The sequence below is a fragment of the Phocoena sinus genome, chromosome 16 (assembly GCF_008692025.1).
Source record: "Phocoena sinus isolate mPhoSin1 chromosome 16, mPhoSin1.pri, whole genome shotgun sequence".
NCBI classification, from domain to species: domain Eukaryota; kingdom Metazoa; phylum Chordata; class Mammalia; order Artiodactyla; family Phocoenidae; genus Phocoena; species Phocoena sinus.
Genome location: NC_045778.1, coordinates 46,030,023 through 46,047,540, shown reverse-complemented (window position 1 = coordinate 46,047,540; position 17,518 = coordinate 46,030,023). Strand labels below are relative to the sequence as shown.

The following is a 17,518-nucleotide window of genomic DNA, read 5'->3' as shown; positions in this document are numbered from 1 at the left end:
TTCCATCTGGATCCTTATGTCCTTTCCTCACAGTTTCATCAAACCTCTTAATTCATCAAAAAATCAGTTAATGCCCAGGACAGTAGTTGAAGGCTCCCTACGTAGTCTGCACTATTTCTACATACATGGAGCTAAGCTTATAAACTCTAGGTGAGAGCATCGTTCAGTGATGAATAATGACAATTACCTTGAAGAAACTAGGATTACTGAATTGACTATGAAGAACTCTGGCATTAAAGAAACCTAAATTCTTCTGTATAAAATGCTTTGTAAACTAGAATATTCTATAGAAATAAGGTATCGTGGTAGTTAATTTTGCTATGTAAATCTAGTGTTAAGTCCACTGGGCATCCCAAAACAATGGTCATTTTTTGACTGCTAGAGGAAGAGAAGACATTGCTATGTCCTTGAAGGAGGCATTTTGATAGAATTGCAAACCGGTTTGCTTGCTCAGTCATTCTGTCTGGCCAAATTGTCATATGCTAATTCTCTTTAGCCATATTACTGACTGGGGCAGAACCCTGGACATAACCTTGCAAACTAGAGAGAGTTATCCTAATCCTTATTATTACTTTCCTCTTAATATTAGCACGAACTGAGTCCTATTGGAATAAGCAAACCTGGAAAATGTTTTCTGTATGATCAGTAATACCTACATATATAAAGTTCCACGTATATATCCGAATAAGGAAAAACCAAGCTTAGTGTATATCTTTAAAAGAAAATCAAATCTGAGAGCTTAAGATACCAGTATATTTTAGTCAAGACAATTTTTTTTTTTTTTTTTTTTGCGGTACGCAGGCCTCTCACTGCTGTGGCCTCTCCTGTTGCGGAGCACAGGCTCCGGACACGCAGGCTCAGCGGCCATGGCTCACGGGTCCAGCCGCTCCGCGGCATGTGGGAACTTCCCGGACCGGGGCACGAACCCGTGTCCCCTGCATCGGCAGGCGGACTCTCAACCACTGCGCCACCAGGGAAGCCCAAGACAACTATTTTAACAAAGAGAAATATTTTAATTTTTCATTTGGATCCATCAAAAATATTCATCACAAAATTCTAATTTATTAAAATAAAAATTTGAAATAGTTCTTAATGCTGATAACCTAGTTGGGTTAGGTTTGATGGAATAAAGAGATAAACCAGCTTTTCTGATCGAATCAGCAGTAAATATTTGTTAATTACTGCCTGGATTTTACTTTATCAGGCCAAGGAGCAGATGGGATTTAGATTTCTAATACAGAATGTCACTGTAGTCGTGCTGCTCCTTTTCTAGATGCTTTCCCTGGGGGAGTTTGGACTGTTACGACTGCACTTTAGAAGAGCCTGGTTACTGTTTCCATGAATAAGATAAAATGGTGTTTATCCTCTGTGGATCAATACCATCTTGTTTGAACTTATTGAGTCATTTAGAGACACATAAGGTAATGAAAACCATTGTGCAATAGTACCCAGCGTACTACCCATACTGCCCAGGTTTCTGTAGGATGACAGTATTTTAAAAGATAGTTATTGAAACAGATTTTTAATATCAACTGGCTGTGTGATGAAATGAACACACACTGTGACAGGGTGTCCTGTGGGTTTCAGTGAAAAAATTCTTTTTTTTAGAATAAAAGAGAATGATAAGTTGTCTTATTTTCTGAATAAATGGAATGGGGTTTCACTTTGTGACTCATCAAAAAACTTCATTGTTTACATACAGCTTTTTATTTAAACGATAGTAGCATTGTTTTGACAAAGAGGAGCTAATAGGTAAGTTTGGAAAGTTTTAGGAGACTTTTCTGGAGGTTTTTACCAACAGGGAAATGGAAAGGGAAGAGAGTTTTGCTGAATTCCTCCTGTGTACCAGGGACTGTGCTTAACTATTTTGCTTTATCATCTCATTTAATCTTTACTAAATTCTGCAGGACAGATTTTGCCCCCATTTTACCTTTGAGGAATCCAAGATTTAGGGAAGCTGAGTATCATGCCCAGGGTCACAAACCTAGGGAGTTTGTGAACAAGCAGTCCAGCCCAGCTCTGTCAGGAGAAAAGTCCAGTGTTCTGTCTATAATTAATTTGGGAAGTCTCTAAGATAGGCATGGTCCTGTCTGACGAAAGATGGTTAGACTCTCAGGTACCTAAGAGGTTTTCAATCGTGATGATTTCAGTAGTGACGGTTTCAGTCAATTCTGGTTGTTACGAAGGCTGGACACGGGCTATAAAAATGACTTGTTCTGTCTTAATCTGTAGTCTGAGGAATACCATTTCTGAGAGATGTTAATAAATGTTACTGAAAGAAGATGTTCTGTTGTAAATTAAGCTTAGGAAACAGAACATTGCTTGCTCTCCTAGGTATTCAAGATGAATGAATGTATTTACACACAGAGTAGATCTCCAGTCATTGTGAGGACGGTCTCATGGTTCTATGCTTGGGCTCTGGAGTCAGACCACTTGGCTGGGGAACTTGGCTCCACCACCTCCTAACTGGGTGATGTTCAGCCCATTAGGTAACTTATTGTGCCTCAGTTTTCTCGTTTTGAAAAATGTTATAATAGTATCTACCTTATATGACTCTTCTAAGAATAACTTGAGATAAACGCATGGAAAGCGCTTAGAAGTGCACTTGGCAATATGCGTCATAAACGTCTGTTATTATTATTATTCAAAATACTCATGTAGTAACAAGACCTGCTTTAACTTGTCCAACCACCATTTCCTCAACTTACTGGACAATAGAATCCCTCTTTCTGAGCCACATATATTAACGTCCACTGAATACAGTGTAGGAAATGCTATATTTGAAAAGACACAAAAGCAACTTGGTATTAGCCCAATTGGAAATAATAACCAAATATTCAGTGTTTTCATATCCACTATGTCATTTTATGTTTTCCCATAACAACTAATTTCTTTTTTCTTGACAACTATCTTTCTCCTTCCCTTACACTTGATAAATAATAAATTGTATTTATAAATAGTAAAATATGAGAACTGTCACAAATGGGCAGTATCAATACTATTCCAGAAAATATTGCCCTTAAAAATGAACCTGTAAGTCATTGCCTATTACCTGTGTTTAGCAGGGGAAGGCCTCAGTGGTTTGACAAGTTAGTGATTTCACTTTTGTTTCCAGACCTATTATGCTCCTACTATATGCATCTCAGCACATATTAATAAAAAAGAATGTTTCAGACCAGACCGCCACATCTTTGATGATCTTAAACTGTGTACAACTAGAGTTAAATTTGCCAATGCACGTTTTGCAGAACACCAATCCTGCCCAATGCACGAATGATCGTGTGTTAGTCATCTTCTTGGAGATACACAGTACACATCTAAGAAGTCCCATGGTAAAGAAACTTGTTTGGGAACCCATTCTCCTTGGAACTTACTTCGGTAATCATAGAACAAAACTATCACAGTCAGAGTATTTAAGAGATTTCTGGGAGGAGTGGGATACTCCTGGTAAGCGCCCTGATTGATTTCTTTTTTTTTAGGTAAAATACCATTATAGTCTGATTGTGAATCATCTTGTTGGAGTGAACAAAATGATCATGTGAAATATATACACTGCAGCACAGTTGCCCAAACCATCCTGAAAGGAAAAGATCTAATAATTCGCCAGCTCAAGGTTGAGATTTAATATACTCAAACCAATCATTGTTCATGACTGTGTGTGTGTGTGTGTGTGTGTGTGTGTGTGTGTGTGTGTGTTCGGTGGTGGTGCAGGATAAAGGAGGAGAGGAAAGAAGATAATTGAATATGTGAAGTCTAAAGTATGGTAGAAATTATGACCTATACAGAGAACTCAGAATCTGTCAGTGCTGTTAATACTATTTCTCTTCTTAATTATACTTTTACGCTTCCTGGGATCTGAGGACCAGGACAGTCAGTCAACCACAACTCTCCCAGCTGTCTGGCTATTGCTAAATACATTTCTCAGAAACATTAGCCTTACTCTTATACCCAAAGTGATAAATCTACATTTTTTTAACCCTCAGAAATTGATTAAATCAAGGAGCAAAAACAGCTGCCATCTCATTTTGACATTATACGATCATTCTAATTTTCTTTTGTTGTCAGGTGGCTTCATTAGTATAAAAACAGACTAGAAAAATCTCTGAATTCAGCTCTATAGTGGAAGAGGATAAAAACTGTTTTCACTGCATTCCCACTGATCCACACCGCACAGTTTCACACAGTTGAAATAGAAAAAGCAAAACACATGGACAATACCTGAGTGATTTCAGAGATCCCCACCCGGAAAAGGTTTCCTTGATTATGGCGAACTCAACGTGTCACTCTGGGTATGCTCTAATCATCATATCAAACTCCAAAGGTTCAGTGGCTTTAGGTTTGGTTTACAATTCCTGGGAGTTAAACTTTAACTCACCCTGTCTCTTGCATCCATGCAGCCCTTTGACCAGATAATTGGGTCACTACAACCCAAGCAGAATCTACAAAACTACTGTTGTCATTTGTTTAGCATATTAAAATGGATTTTGCATTAAGAATCATTAATGTGCATATTATCTTGATGCCGTTTTAAGTGATATATATTTTAAAAAGTAGAACTCACTGCAATTTGGGTAACTAAGCTTTTCTTTATATTGGCTCCCTTGTTTTCTGCTATGCCAAAATGATATTAACCCTATTGTAATTTAGGAGAATGTTTCCTTTTTTTTCCCTCCACACTTCCTATGTCAGTGTACTACATGGAATAAAGTGTGGAGTTTTAGGTCAAGTATGTAAATAAATGCAGGCTTACCAAAATAAAATACAAAAAGCATTTATATAACCAAATAAATAGGGTCAGCTCAGGTTGGGGAAAGCACGCTTCTTTTTATACAGGCTGCTCATTCAGATTTTAAGCGGGAGCCATAATAATCAGCCATGTACTGAGGTTATATGAGAGCCAAAGCTATTGTTCATTACTTGTTCATTTCTTGAAGAATAGGAAAATGTTATTTCCAAAGATATAAACTCTACATTCTCAGTTCTCCGAGAAGAGCTCCAGTCTATAGAGGAAATTTCTAAGGGTCATAAAGCCCACTTAAAAAAAAAAAAAAAAAGAACTAAAATTCTCCTAATTTTGAGCAAATTGTAAGGGTTTATAAACTACAGGTCCCCACGCTAAAATTAAAGGGCACACTTGGCTTCAGTTCTAATAAGAGGAGTCTGATTTTCTAGGAACCAACTATTAACAGAAGTACTTGTTCATTCTGTGCTTTTTGTTTGTTTGTTTGTTTGTTTTTACAAACAATCGTTCCATAATATGGACATAGAGGAAGATAAGTCAACTGCGCACATCTGGGAAAATAAAGTATACTGTCAGAATGCTAGTTCTGCCCACAGTTTTCAGTTCTCAAACACAAGGAAGGCTTGATTTACCTAAGCTTTTTCCAAAGCAAGGCCTGACAAGGTTTAACAAAAACACTCCCAGGACAATTGTTTTGCCCTGAAATTTTGCCCCTGGAGTGAGACCTGAGGGAAGCATCATACCCCTCCCAGCTAGACAGCTCTCTGAGGGACGCATCCCTCTACAACCTCCTTGGGAGTGGACCCCCCTCACCAAGCAGTTTTATTGGTTTTCCTAGTGAAAGCTCAGTCTGGGCTCGTTTGGGTCCCCAACGTGTGGGGAATTCTTTCCTTGAGTTCATCTGGTCCTGCAGAGAACTGTTGATATTGTAAGACTGTCAGTCTTGGGAGGATTATGGTTAGTTGTTTGGTATGGTAGATGCCTGGATGGCGAGTAGTAGAGATGAAGCAAAAAAAAGCCAGGGTTTTGAGGGTATCTAGTGGAACAGCAAAATACGATGGTAAAAGAAGGCATTATGTTAACCGGTTATTTAAAAATATATCGGTTTCCTATTTGAGCTGTCCTGGCTTTAACAGGGCAGGATTATAATCACGTTAAACCAAAATGTTTGGAAATAAGTTAAAATAGCCCTTAGATCTGACAATTCAGGTAAGACAATTCATATATTATTCATAAGCGCCAAAGGCAGTAATGGATTTGGTGGTATTGTTAAGATATTGCTGGAAAGTTTTCTTATTTTCTAAGCCACATGTGTGGCAATGACAAGGATGTGCTGATAAGCAATAAAAAGAAAAATAGTGGATCAGCCTCTCTCTTTCCTAAGGTTACTTACTTAGGGGGCAATATGTGGCCTTGGGACAAAGAGAAACCAAATGATCGGAATGAGATCAAGTTCATGACCTTGGTCTCATCAGCCTAATCAAGGGAAATAATTGTACCTAGAATGGCAAGGCTTGCTTTTACTTCGTCCTCCTGGGGCCTCATTATCCTAGGAGAGACAAAGCAATGATCAAATAAACTGTTAATACAGTGTAAACAAGGAAACAAATTCGGTTTAAACAGTGGTTGGTAAGTATTGTTTCATTTGTTTATTCTTGTTACCTGAGGACTTACTATCTGCTAAGTGTAGGTGGGTAATTATTTAAAATGAGAGTTGAATTTATAAGTAGGGTGTAAAATCAATATACTGGGTCACATCCAACATACTAAAACTAGAATAGAATAGAAAATATCAAGCGCATTGCTTCTAGAAAGGGTATATAGTATTCCTGAAACTTTTGTTTCAGTTACATGTATGTGTATGTGCGTACTGGTTATGATGTAAATTTTATTTTATTGTGGAGCACAATTTTAAATGCTCACAAAATATTGTTAGTCTTTAGGTATTCCATGGTTAACCAACCAGATACAGGGTATATGCGTTAAGCCAGTGCCCCCCCACCCCAGTGACTAATTTAGTTCTAAGTATTATGAGGGAGAAGTACAGGATGCTAAGCAGAGCATAAAACACAGGGACCTACAATTATACTTCAAAAACAAACAAGCTCATAGAAAGAGAGAACAGATTTGTGTTATTAGTGGTGGGGGTGGGTAAATTGGAGGAAGGCAGTCAAAATGTACAGACTTCCAGTTACATACAAGTACTAGGGATGGAATGTACAACATGATAAATATAATTAACACTGCTGTAATATATGAAAGTCGTTAAGCGAGTGAATCCTGAGCTGTCATCGTGAGAAAATTTTCTATTTAATTCTGTATCTATATGAGATGATGAATATTCACTGATATCACTTATTGTGATAATCATGTTAAAAAAAGAAACAATACAGGAACCTAACCTAGTGTGGGACTGTGTGGGAGTAAGGAAAGGCTTCCAGAACACCAGACATTTAAACTGAGACCTGAGAGATGTGTGAGTGGGAGGGTGGGCATTCGAGTAGGTAGAAATAGCACATGTGGACGCCCTGAGTTTGAATGAGTTTGAACTGGTAGAAAGCCAGTTGTGAGCGGCAAGAGGGAGAAAGTGGCAGAAAGTGGCCCCTAGAGGGCCATGTACGTCGTGATACAGAATTCCAACGTTATCCTGGGGCACCATGGGTGGTCACTGAAGGGTTCTAAGAAGGTGAGTCACATGATCTATTTGTGTATATTTTGAGTGTAGAGTTGAGAATAAATTGTCATGAGATGACATTGTCTGCCCCTCTCCTTATTTTAAAAATTGAGGTATAATTGATATATATTAGTTTATCTTTTTTTAAGATCAAAATATGCTTGTTTTAGAATTATTTTATTCGTGTATATGTTCAAATAAGAGTTAGTGGTTTGGATTTGAGGGAGGCAAAGCATCTAACAGACTAGATGGTGGTGAAGATTAGGGTGGTGGCATTGGAGTGAGAAGGAATAGAATTTGGAGGAAGAGGTTTGCAAAGTGGATCATAGTAGCTGCTCATTAAATGGGAGCTCGCATCAGTCATGTTCTCTTTGGCTTGTGGATTTTAACTAATCTTGCTTTTAATATTGGACTGACTTTGCCGCCTAGCAGAGCTGGTATACTTAGGCAAAATTCATTGATAGTTGCTGGCTTAGGTAAAATGAAAGCTTTAAAAAACTTAAACTATAATTTAAAGCCAAAGGTTACCAAGTGTAAGAAGCTTCCTTCCCAGCCATGATCCTTCCTCTCCTATCTCAATAAAAGATTTCTTCAGTGTTTTCAATTTCTTAGGAATTCAAAATTCATTTTGGATGTTTGATGGGTGGGTGGGTGTCATTTACTTCCCTAGAAGGGAGCATTCTAGATAATGAAAGGGCCGTGTTGGACACGTTACCTAGGACACAAGCCTAATTCTCTTTCCGTCTCTATTATGGAGAAAGAGCTTTGAGCCTGGAGCTGGTATCTGAGGAATCCAGGGCTAATGCTATCACTCAAGAGCTGCTTGACCCTGAGCAAATTTCTGCCCCTTGTCTGAGTCTGTGTTCCTGCCTTTAATGAGGCAAACCTCTACCCGCCTTATCTACCTCACTGATTATTGAGACGGTCAAAGTATATGTGAAAATGATTTGAAAATAGTAGAGTACCATAGAGTACAGAGTAAAATGATTGCAGAGCAAATGAAATCTACATCCTCACGGCTATGTCAATGCAACTTCTTGTTTTAATTTAACTGTGAAATAAGGTCTTCTAGGATTTTAAGCCTGCTCTTTTAGATTCATAACATTTCAACCTTAAAGCCTGATGCTATTCTTAATGCCTGCTAGACTTTGGAAGAAAGCAGAGTTTGATTCAGTGGGTTAGAATCCATCTGTTCTTTCATGCCACATCCCAGGATTTTCAACTTTTGACAAGTCATTGGTTTTGTAACTAGAGCCATCTAGTGTTGAACTGATTAAAACACACACACACACACACACACACCCACACCCCCACACACCTACCCACCCCTCTCTTTGCTTTGTGCTTTAGGAAATTGCATTTGGTTCTCCTGACATACTTGAACAGTATTTTCCATATCACATAATTGTAGGATTAAATGGGTACTTGAGAATTTATCTAAAGTGTAGGCTAAATCTAAAAATCATAGCAGCAAGTGGGAGGCTACCCTGACCCTGTCCTTTAAACATGAATTGAGTATCTCCCACTTTAGGATTCAAAAAGGAAACATCCTTTCAAAAAGGAAACATCCTTTCCATAGTCATTCCTGTGTTGAAATGAATGTTCTTGAAATTATAGTTTACAAAGATCATATTGCTTTTTTAAAGCAATATTATTTAGTTCAACCCCAAAGCAAAAGCAAATATGGATTTTTTGGTAAAAGAACAGTTTTAGAACAAGAAATCCAGTTGGTAATCTGGTGTTTTCCTTTATTGATATTAGAAAATACTGATCATTGGGTTTTGGGGGGTTTTTTTTGATCATTGGGTTTTTAATCTGCCTAATGCGCTTTGCTCTATTTTCTTTACTATAAAGAAAGTAATTCCCACAGAAAACTTGCTTCTAAGCTCTTAGATAACTTCTTGAGAGGAATTTATTATATAATCTCTCTCCTAATGGTCATGACATTACCTATTTCCTTGAGTTAATTTTACTAAGTTTTGACAAAAAAGATCTTCTTTTCAAAAGGTAGGAGACATCCTGGGGGATGCAGTTAAAATGCATATACACGTGTGTATGTGCACACAACACATACACACAAACACACACACGTCCCGGACAAGATAATTATGGCATAATCATAACATTTTTTCCTTCTTTCATCAAATGTACCACTCCTTATCACCAGTTGATACACTAAATTCTTCAGGGTCACGAAGCATCTGAGAAGAAATATATGGCAACTTGGGTAGCATCTTGAATTTTTTTTTCCAGTAAAACTAGATCTGGCCAATTTAGCAAATCTAGGTTTTCCACATCCAAGTAGAAAAACATTTATCAATGAACCCAAAAGGACATTTTTTTCTGATTTTCTTAAATACTAGAATAACTTTGGGGTTAAGAATAACAAAAATGGGATAATAAAATGCTAATTATTTGCATTAATACATTTTCAAATGGTGAAAGAAAGCTGAAATTAATGGCGAGCTGGTTAGGAAGAGAACATTAACTTTTCAAACATAACTGAAGCTGCTGATCAATGGGCCTAATTGCTAATTTGCGTTCATTGTGGTTTATACAAAATGGAAACTTACATTTCAAATGCACTTTGTAGTTTCCAAAACACTTCTAATGTGTCTTCTCAAGAACCATATCAGATTAGGAGGCGGTAGAGTAAAATGTTTAATAGCATGGGTTTTGCAGTCCAGTTGCTTGGGTTTTCATCTCAATTAATCACAGTAGCTACCTACCCTCAGGCAAGTCTTCTAACCTCTCAGAGCCTCTGTTTTCACATCTGGTAATAGGGATCATGGTAAAACCTACCTCAGAGTTCCTATGAGACTCAAAGGAGAGAAGGCATGGAAAGAGCTTAGTCCAAAGCCAAATTCATAGCATATGTTTACCTATTAATTTTATATTAGTTTTAAAAGGAGCCTTAAGGGTTAACCATCCTCCTTCCATTATACCAGTGAACAGACAACTGTGATTCCTTGTGGTCTCAAATGTACTGCTCTGAAAACTGGTGTTTCCTGTCAGATGGTCCGAGGTCATCCGCATGGTCTGGTGAACACCATGCATTTACAATGTGGAGTAAACAGTGTACTTGTGCTTTGAGAATCGTAGATCACTGTAGGAATTAAGATATTATATGTATGTATGTTTTATCTTCATAGCGACTCTGGGGAACGATTAAGGCAGGAGGGCAATTTCCTCTGTTTTGAAGAAGAAAAGATGAGATAATAAGAGGTTAAATGTTTTGTGCAAAGTGATGTTATACCAGGAAACAGTGCAGGGGTGGAGCAAAGCATACAGGCTTTTGCCATTTACTCACTGAGTGGCCTTAGAAAGTTTCCTAATGTCTTTGAACATTAATTTTTTTCTCATCTGTAAAATAGGATTGGTAATCTCTAATTTATAATATTTTGTTAGAATTAAATGAGCTTTGTGTTTGTACTATGGCTGGCACACGGTAAATTCCTGTCTCAGCTCCGGGTCTCGTTCTACCACACCCTAATCCATCCAGATTAGGGTTCCTACTCTGATTCTCCCACTAACAAATCGGTATTTTTACTTAGACTGCTTGAGAAGCCTTCTGCTTCCTGAATCTAAAGATCTAAGTCTTTCATCACTTCTATAAAATTCTTGATCATCGTTTCTTCAAATGTTGCCCCTGAACCCATTCTCTCTGATCTTTATAACTATGATTAGATATATTTTATTAATTTCTTCAAATACACCTTTCAGTTCATTAATTTCCTTCTCAACACTGTGTAATCTTATGTTTTATTCATCTTAATGTATCCACTGAGTTTTTAAACTTTGCCAAACACATATATACATATGTACGTGTGTATGTATATATATATATGCACATATACATATGTATCTGTGCATATATATATATATCTTAGAAGCTCTATTTGATTTTGTAACAGAGCTGTGCATTATTATTTTTCTTTGTTTTCAGTTCCATCTTTTATTTTGTGAATCGTGATAAACACATTCATTTATAGTCTGTATATGATTATAGTTCTATCTATGAAGAGATTCATGTCCAGTTCTTTTTGTTGTTTGTGTTAACTCTCTTTTAAGATGTCTTATGTCCTTGTAGTTTTGTCATTTTTAGGTTGTTATATTTAGTATATAAGTTATTTAATAGAGAGGTTATATTTCATATGTGCTTTTATATGTAGGAATTCTGGACCGCCTCAGTTTGCCAACGGGGTTGTATCCCTCCAGAGAGGTTTTGCATTTGCTTCCTCTGGGGGACACTTTTCTAAATTAATGTTTTAGCTTGGTATTTATGATACTATGCAATACATATATACACACACAGACACACATGCATATACAGGCACAAATCATCTGCGCGTGTCTGTGTGTGTACCTTAAAACCTGCGTAAGGATATATTAGGTTATAAACATTAGAGAAATTTTATCTCATTTAGATCTAAGATTGAGACAAATTCCATTTTAATTTTCCTTTGCCGGTGGGCAAATATCTTCCAATCTACATTTCGTTTTGGATGGCGTGGTTACATTCAAGAGTCCTGGCTTTATGAAGGGGCTCAATACCAATGCTGATGCTTATTGCAGGTCCAAGGTCCCCACCTGGTTGCAAGGATCCACTCCACTTGGTTACTAATAATCAGGTTCTGCCAATTTTTTGCTTTCTTACTGTTTTTATGCATTTATATGAGTGTGTTATATTCTATCCACATTTCTAGGTCTTTTAGTGGAAATTACCTATATCTGAATTAGGTTTGGATTCATATAATAGGAAACCCAAAATAGCAGTGATTTAAAGAAGATAGAAGTTTATTTCTTATGTAAAATAAGTCCAAAGGAGGCAGTGAAAGCTGGCAGGGTAGCTATAAGATTTTCTCAGGGACCTGGGTTTCTTCCAGCCCTCAGCTATGTCGTGACCCTCATCTTCACACACCTGGATCCTGATTAAGCTTGTCATCACACTTTTTTCCCAAAGGAACATTATTTATTTGTTTATTGGCTGTGTTGGGTCTTCGTTGCTGTGCGCGGGCTTTCTCTAGTTGCAGCGAGCGGGAGCTACTCTTCGTTGCGGTGCATGGGCTTCTCATTGCGGTGGCTTCTCGTTGCGGAGCACAGGCTCCAGGCACACGGGCTTCAGTAGTTGTGGCACGCAGGCTCAGTAGTTGTGGCGCACGGGCTTAGTTGCTCCGTGGCATGTGGGATCTTCCCGGAACAGGGCTCAAACCCGTGTCCCCTGCGTTGGCAGGCGGATTCTTAACCACTGTGCCACCAGGGAAGTCCCAAGCCGGTCATCACTTCTAAAATCCAGAATGCAGGGTACAGAAAGGGGTTTAGAAGTCGTACCTCCTCTCTTTAGGGAAATTCTCCCCAAAATCCCACTCAACACTTCTGCTTGTATCTTACTGGCCAAAATTTGGTCAAGTGGCCTCATCTAGATCCTAGTTGGAGGAATTATTCTTTCAAGGCCATCCCAAATAAGAACAGTGTTCTTTTACTATGTAGGCAGAACTGAGGTGAGCAACTAGTCTTTTCCGTCACAAGAAGTTTTTCAAGAAGTCTAGTCTATAGGATTGCACCTAAAGGAACAATGTTCATTGAACATTTGGATCATGCTTGATATGGGGGTTATTGGAGCCAGCAGGCATGGTATCTGTTCTCATGGGGCTTTTGTCTAGAGGGATATATTGTCATATAACTTAATAACTGTGGAGACAATTTCATGTCTCTGAATCTGTTTCCTCACTTGAAAATTTACATCCAATTAGGAGCTTTTGTGGTGATTAATTTTATGTGTCAACGTGGCTAGGGTGTAGTACCCAGATATTTGGTGAAACATTATTTTAGATGCTTCTGTGGAGGTATTCTTTAGATGAGATTAACATTCAAATCAGTAGACTTTGAATAAAGCAGATTACCCTCCATAATATGGGTAAGCCTAATTTAATCAGTTGGAGCTTTAAGAGAAAAAGACCTTCCCCAAGGTAGATGGAATTCTGTCAGCAGACTGCCTTTGGGTTTGAAATACAACTGTTCCCTGGGTCTCCAGCCTGCTAGCCTACCCTGCAGATTTTGGACTTGCCAAACTTCCAGGACTGAATTACATAAGCCAGTACCTTAAATTCTGTCTGTCTCTCTGTGGATACACACACACACACACACACACACACACACAGCCCCTTGCCAGAGGCAGGCTACTATAAAACCTATGGTAGAAATTTGATAATTATCAAAAAGGGATGATAAAATTAGAAATGAACAATCAAGGTCAATAATCATTTGAGGAAAGGCAGATCTGTGATACATAAGCAACAAATTCAGAACATAGCATGTCCAAGAATTATTATCTTCAGATATTTGTTAGGAATTAGCATTTATTAAAAAAAGGGGGGGCTTCCCTGGTGGCACAGTGGTTGAGAGTCCGCCTGCCGATGCAGGGGACACTGCCCTAGTCCGGGAAGACCCCACATGCCGCAGAGCGGCTGGGCCCGTGAGCCGTGGCCGCTGAGCCTGCGCTTCCGGAGCCTGTGCTCCGCAATGGGAGAGGCCACAACAGTAAGAGGCCCGCGTACCGCAAAAAAAAGAATAGGCTACTATAAAAAAGAAATCTTGGGCAACTAAGAATGCTCACTTCAGTATTATTGGAATTTCAACAATAAGAATATATTTAGGTATTATTTTTAATACTAATTATTTTAAAAGTGAAATCTGTATACTACTGTTGTAAAGAGTATGCTAAATTGGTTGGTAAGGAGATGCTTAGTAAACCTGAATTTGACATGTTGGAATGTAGTTGGATCAAGAAAAGAGAAGCCTGGGAGGGCTCACTTTAAATTTTGTTCCCATCTTAGGAATGGCAGTTACTCTGTAAAGAAGGCTTTGAAGAGGGGTGTTGCCTTCACCAGCTGGTTTATCATCCACACCCTTTAAGCACTGACTTCCCTTCTTTTTCTGTCATTGAGGAAAGAGGTGACCTCTGCAAGGCTGGCAAAAGGTTGAGTGTAGTGTAGAACATCAAGACCTAGGATAAGCAACTCCCAAATTTGAAATCCAACTTTAAAACTTTGTTCTAAGTTAGAGTTAGGAGGTCAGTTCTGGAATTCACTGGCTGGCATGGCTGAGTAGTAATGCCTGGTGAGATGGTGCGGTGATGAAGCTTTCAGGCTCTCAAGCTTGATTTCCTGCTTATGTACATTGTAGCTCCCCCACTGACTACCTGTGAAATCTTGGTAAAATTATTTAAATTCTTGGTGCTTAGTTTCCTTCCATGTAAAATGAGGTATTTGGGGGATTAATTACTATAGTTATGTAAAGTGCTTAACCCATTGTCAGGCATACTCTAAGGATTCAGTGGTTGTTAGCTATAGGTTATTGAAGTAGAACATGAGTTCCGATGATATCATGAGTTCGCCATCCAGAAAGATTTCCTAATAAAGGAGAAAGGTAAGAGTTCCTTTATATTGTTATTTGACAGAAATATGAGAGAAAGTAGAAGGGCCCACAGTATATTCCGTTTGTGTCAAAGCGTAATTAAAATGCATGCTTGGTGTTCAGGGTAGCACTATTTATGGCTGAATCCTGGGGTGAGAGAATTGGAGAGGAAGGTATAAAACGCATCCCAGGTTGTGTTTGCTTTGGCCAGCTCCAATATTTCTGGATTTTGTTGCTGGCAATATTTTGACCTGGGCACACAAATTACTTCTACCCCATTAACTTCACACAGCGGAGAACCGCTGAAAAGAGAACAACCAAACTTTACAACCTCAGCCAGTTCTGTTCACTCAGTTGGAAAATGAGTTCCATGTTAATGGCATTTATTGTGATCCCTTTGCTGCAAAAGGGACATTCAACCAAAACACCAATTAAAGGCACATTTAATTCAGCAAGACCTACTTTGCTGAGGTCCTTTGAGTTCAAACATCTGACTGCTGACTTTACGCCAAGGAGTTTTGTTTTTTGTTCTTTTTTAATTTTTAGTATGGAAGTAGATTGACATTTTCACCATTCTGTGAAATTTCTACATTCCCATATAACTGTGACTAGGACAGGCCTTTAAAAATATTTCATCTCATTAGGGTAGTTATTTTGGGTTGTACAGAAAAAACAGGGAGCCAGAAAGATTTCAGTTTAATGAGTCTGAGCTCTGGCAGGTCTGGCCACCACACACTTTCTGAGCCTTAGTTTCCTCATCTGTAAAATGGGAGTTGTCACACTTCAGAAGTACTGTGAAGAGTAAGTGAGGTTGGTGCTGTTTAAAAAGCTTGTTACATGCTGAGCACACAAGCATCTGAGACATGTTAGTTTCCTTCTTAGGTTGATGGAGTAATGGCAGCATCTTGGCTTCTTGGGTGAAACAATCACACTTAGGGATCTTATCCCCTCTCCCAGGCAAAGGCCCTTGGGTAGCCTAACTCAGATCAGTGACTCCAATAGAGTAGATTTCTAATAGGAGGCAGAGATCTTTTTTTTTTTTGAATTAAACCAGAAAAGTTTATCAGAATAAAAAATTAGCTACTGTTTAATGAGTCCAAACCCAGCTCTTCCAATACTGCCTCAAGGAAACTTATATACACACGTGTAAATCCAGAAGTTGGAAATCAAATCTAGCGATTGCCTGCTCTATTAGTTCCATATGCTTCTATTTAGGAACACGTTTTAAAGTTTTTGAAAACATGTTTATTAAAGTTTAGAACAGTACATTCTAGATTTTTAAAATAACTATTTTTTTAAATAAACTTTATTTTTAGAACAGTTTTAAATTTACAGAAAAATTGTGAAGACAGTGCTTAGTTCCCATATACCCAGCATCCAGTTTTCCCTATTATTAACATCATATAATAGTACCGTACCTGTGTTACAACTAATAAACCAATATTGACACAGTATTTCTAACTAAACTACATGCTTTATTCAGATTTCCTTAAATTTTACCTAATATCCTCTCCCTGTCACAGGTTCTCATCTAAGATCTATTGCATTGAGCCATCGTGCCTCCTTAAGTGCTTCTTGGCCGTGACAGTTTCACAGACTTTCCTTGTTTTTGGTGACCTTGACAGTCTTGAGGCATACTGATCAAGTGAGTTGTAGGACATCCCTTAATTGGGTTTTATCTGTGTTTTTGTCATGATGAGACTGGAGTTATAGATTTGGGGAAGAGCACAGAGGTAAAGTGCTCTTTTAATCATATCATATCAAGGGTACATACTGTCAACATGACTTAGGACTGTTGATGTTGACCTTGAACCCCTGGCTGAAGCAGTGTTTATCAGCTTTCTCTGCTGCAAAGTTACTCTTTATTTTCCCCTTTCCATACTGTACTCTTTGGCAGAGACTCACTATGCACAGGCCCCACTGAAGGAACAGGGAGCTACGTTCCCCCTCCTTTAGAGTATAGGACCTACATAAGCTCTTTGGAATTCTTCTGCATGGGAGATCTGGCACTTCTCCTCTATTTGCTTGCTTTTTTGCTTGCTTGCTTATTTATCAGTGTGGAACCATGGATATTTATTTTACCCTTTGGGTTGTAATCTAACAGTACTTTCCTCTTTTGCTCTTTTGGCCATTGGGCTATCTTTCAGTTGGCTGCTGTGTCCAGGTACACTTTTCGCAGTTGTAACTTTACACATACTTTTATGGTTTGTTGATTTAATGCAGTTTCCTCACGAAATTATAAACTTTATGAGGGCAAGGTATATGTCTTATTGAGTTTGTTTGCCACTGTGTCCTTGGTATTTAGAAGTTGACTGGAATGTAGTAAGTGCTCAATGAATATTGAATGGCTAAATACAGGAACGAATGAGTAAATGAATGTGTCAGACACTGTGTCTGAGGCACATTACATACATCATTTGTAAACTTCAAAATAATTCTGAAAAGGAGGCATTACTATTCCCTGTTTTATGGATGGAGGAACTAAACTCAGAGAAGTAACTTGACCAAAGTCACACAGCGGTAGGCAAGAACTTGAACCCCAGATTGCCTGACTTGATACACATGGGCAGCCCTGAATATTGTAATTGAGACATGTTAAAGATCGTCAAAAGTCTAATTATAAGGTTATATGTGTATATAATCACTGCTCTCACGATTTCTCTCCTTCTCTCTCTTTATCCGTACTT

The 17,518-nt window shown here is 38.3% G+C and overlaps 2 protein-coding genes across 2 annotated transcripts in view; one reads left to right on the top strand and one right to left on the bottom strand.

Annotated features, from left to right (window-relative positions):
* Positions 1 to 4,310, bottom strand: part of A1CF (APOBEC1 complementation factor) — an 80,375-nt gene extending 76,065 nt beyond the window's left edge. The window contains exon 1 of the mRNA XM_032607773.1: positions 4,219 to 4,310. The gene's annotated coding sequence lies outside the window, so the exon portion shown is untranslated. The remainder of the gene's footprint in view (positions 1 to 4,218) is intronic.
* The window catches only part of PRKG1 (protein kinase cGMP-dependent 1), a 1,343,672-nt gene that overhangs the window by 23,620 nt on the left and 1,302,534 nt on the right, over positions 1 to 17,518 (top strand). The gene's annotated exons all lie outside the window — the stretch shown is intronic.